The sequence below is a fragment of the Silene latifolia genome, chromosome 2, assembly GCF_048544455.1.
Source record: "Silene latifolia isolate original U9 population chromosome 2, ASM4854445v1, whole genome shotgun sequence".
In the NCBI taxonomy this organism is placed as follows: Eukaryota; Viridiplantae; Streptophyta; class Magnoliopsida; order Caryophyllales; family Caryophyllaceae; genus Silene; species Silene latifolia.
In genome coordinates, this window is record NC_133527.1 from 73,851,012 (window position 1) to 73,855,036 (window position 4,025).

A 4,025-nucleotide genomic window follows, 5' to 3' on the forward strand; every position below is an offset into this window, starting at 1 on the left:
TTTTCTATTAGGTTTACACTTTTACACTTTACTTTATGCAAGAAGACAATTAAAAAACTTCACTACGTAATAATTCTCTACAACTTTTAGATCTAGATTTCCTCCCCTTTTCTCTATTGCTCAGACTCGGATTCATTGGGTAATTTTAATTCCTCTTTCCCTTTGTTCTTATTTCTTAATTATTTCTACTTTTATTACTAGTCTTATTAGTTTAATTTATGCTTATTAGTCTTTCAATTAATTTCATCATGAGTTCTTCCCCTTTATCGTCTTATTCAATTGTTATTGCAAATTCCATTATGAGTAGCTCAACCTCCTTTCTCTAGGATTTAGGGGAGCCATGGATTTAGACGGTCTTATTTGGTGATTAGATTGGTCGATATAATTGGTCTATGTTGTTAATTGTGATTTTCAATTGCTTTTAATTAGTTAAGTCGACGTAATTGATTAATTGTACTGATAAGCCCTGACCTAAGATCAAAAGTCTGGAAAGGGTTAGAGCTGTCACACACATTAGAGTGCCCTAGTAAGTTGCGAGAACCCGCTAGAAGCATTCTAGGGCGAATAGCGGACCGAGAGGACCTTTTCACTGCCCTATAGACCGGTAATTGAGACTGACCTTTGACCCTACCTATGACCCGTAATAATCCATGGTGAACCGATGTCCTAGCTCCTTTCTCTTTTATTTTTCTCGACTAATTTCTCTCTTTAAACCTTTTATTTTATTGCTTTAGTTTAGAACACAAATCAAACAAACCCCATTTCATTACTTAGACAGACTTGAATTAGCAAATAGATCGCAATTAGCCTCCCTGTGGATACGATACCGACTTCCCTGACTATATAAGTTAGAGACCTAGTTGGTTATTTTTGATAGGTTGCGAAAGCCTCATCACACTTCTCCCAAATTAAGCACAAGATTGCTTTCCTCACAGTGCTGCAGAACCTTAGTTAAGTTTCTCAAGCAAACATCAAAATCAGTACCATAAACAATGAAATCATCCATAAAAACTTCCATAATATACTCTATGTAATCAGAAAATATAGCCATCATACAAAGCTGAAACATAGCTGGGGCATTACATAAACCAAAAGGCATTCTCCTATAAGCAAATACACCATATGGACATGTGAAAGTAGTCTTTTCCTGATCGTCATGATGAATGGGTATCTGAAAGAAACCGGTGTAGCCATCTTGGTAACAGATTTAACTATGGCATGCCAATCTCTCTAACATTTGGTCAATATATTTTTTTGGTGGAATGTTAATATCATTAATGAAATCAGAAAACAATTACACTTTGTTTCACCACCTTACATCATACTCTTTCCACTACCTCTAGCTGACTTCTCACAAATTAAAAATCTAATACATCATTTGAATCTCATACACCATTCATTCTCTATTCTATGAGGGACATACCACATCTTCATGTTTGCTCAACTTTTAACCTGCTGCTGCACCTGCTTTACTAACACCGTTGGATGCCATACCATATACTCCACACGACACTGATTTCTCATTCTCCACAGCTGATAAATCAGAGCTACCACCACCATATGTATCATTTTCTTTTTCATCAGAGACCTGATCCTCAGTCTGCAACACCACTGCATACATTCTTTTACAGGAATATCAATGCCCAACCAGGCATTGATCAGAGCCAAACACTTCTGACTGTATTTACATTCAAAAAATAAATGCTCTACAGTCTCAGTCTCCTCCCAACACAGCTCACATTCTCCCTGACTGATAACACCAAACCTCAGCAATCTATCCTTTGTAAGCAGTCTACCCAATACATACAGCCAAGCAATGAATGAATGCTTAGGCCAATTCATACTGTTCCAGACAACAGGGTACCACTCCATCTTCTCATGTTCACCCATCAACCACTTGTAGCCTGCATCAGGCCTGTAACCCTTACCATCAATCCCCCATAAACCTGCAACATAACCTAGCTCTAATACAAGTTGAAAATGATCAATATAAGGAAGTGGTAAATGGTCTTTCTTAGTAGCTGTGTTCAACTTCCTATAATTAATACACATCCTCCAACCTGTAACAAGTCTAGTAGCAATTAATTCATTCTTATCATTCTTTACTACTGTAGTACCTCCCTTCTTAGGTACAACTTGGACAGGACTGACCCATATAGAATCAGATATAGAGAAAATAATGCCAGCATCAAGTAATTTCTGTACCTCTTTCCTTACCACCTCCTACATTGGAGGATTTAGTCGTCTCTGACCCTATGCACTAGGCTTGTGGCCTTCTTCCATGTGAAAACGATGCATACAAAAGTCAGGACTAATACCTTGTAAATCATCAATGCTATACCCAATGGCCTTTTTATGAGTTTTCAAAATAGTGAACAAAGCAGAAGGTTGGCCTTCAGTTATGCTAGCATTGACAATTACAGGGTTCATTTCACAGTCATCTAGAAATTCATAACTAAGATGAGAGGGAAGGGGTTTAAGTTGAGGTTTCATTACCTCGGTAACCTTAGATGGGACACCTAAACTGTATACCTTTTGATGTGGGCATTCCTCTCTAGTTAGCAATTTCTCAATCTCATCCATTTCTTGACTCCATGAACCCATCTCAGCAGCTGAATCAGAAACAAGGGCAATCCCCCGAGGATCCCTGTTTAAACACATAGCAAGACACTCATCAATAATAAAATCAACAATATCAATACTATGATAAGTTTCTTCTATCATAGGATGCTTTAGAGCCTTTTCTAAGTTAAAAACAATTGTATCATCCCCCACAGCTAAAGTCAGTGTCCCTTACCTAACATCTATAACCGTCCTCGCTGTGTGAAGGAAGGGTCTACCCAAGATGATAGGAATTTGGTTGTCCTCAGCCATATCTAAGACAACAAAATCTACGGGAATGAAGAATTTCCCAACTCGAACGAGAACATCCTCCAAAACACCTAGTGGGTGTTTAATAGATCGATCAGCCATCTGCAAAGTCATATTAGTAACAGTCATTTGACCCACATTTAATTTCTTACAAATAGAATAAGGCATGACACTAACGCTAGCTCCTAAATCACAAAGAGCTTTACTAATAGCAAGATGACCGATATGATAAGGGATAGAAAAACTCCTTAGATCCTTAAGCTTGGGTGGTGAATTAACTTGCAACACGGCACTGCACTTTTGAGTATAAGCAATGGTATCGACCGCATTAAAGGATCTCTTCCTTGTCAATATCTCCTTCATAAACTTCGCATAAGCCGACACTTGAGTGATTAACTCAGTAAAAGGAACACTTACCTGTAAGTTCTTCACTACCTCCATAAATTTTCCAAACTTCTTGTCCAGCTTAGACTTTTGTTGACGATGCGGAAAAAGGTAGTGCAATAGTAATTGGCTCGGCTTCCTTCGTTTTAGAAACAACTTTTGAAACACCGTCATCAACCAGGGTGGTGCCTCGATTGAGCACAGAAGATCCTCGATCGAGCCCAGAGCTACTCGATCGAGGAAGCAACACAGTTCCGTCTTTTTTCGTTTTCTCGCTTTTATTCTCAGCTCGTGTTTCAGCTTCGTCAGCTTCTTTTTCATCGTCACTTAGCTCCAAATTACCCAATCCCTTAGGATGCATATAGGGTATATCATCATCATTAGTGGGCAATTCTTTTTCATGACTTGGCAACTCTGGTTTTTGATACGTGGTACCGCTCCTCAGTTGAATGACATTAGCTTGCTCATGAGCTTGCTTACCTTAGGGAGGAAGAGTTCCGGGCTATTTTGAAGAATTATGAACTGCCATCTGAGCCACTTGGGTATCCAACATCTTATTATGGGCTATCAACTCAAAAATTTGAGCCGTCTACTTTTTTTGCATAGCGAAAGTTTGTTGCAAAAGATTTCGTAACTCTGCCATCTCATTGTTTGGAGCTTGTTGAGGAATTTGTTGAGGAGTTTGTTGAGGAGGTTGTTGATATTGATTATTAAACTGCTGACCTCCTTGATTTTGCCTTTGATATCCTCCTTGTGGTTGATTACCACGC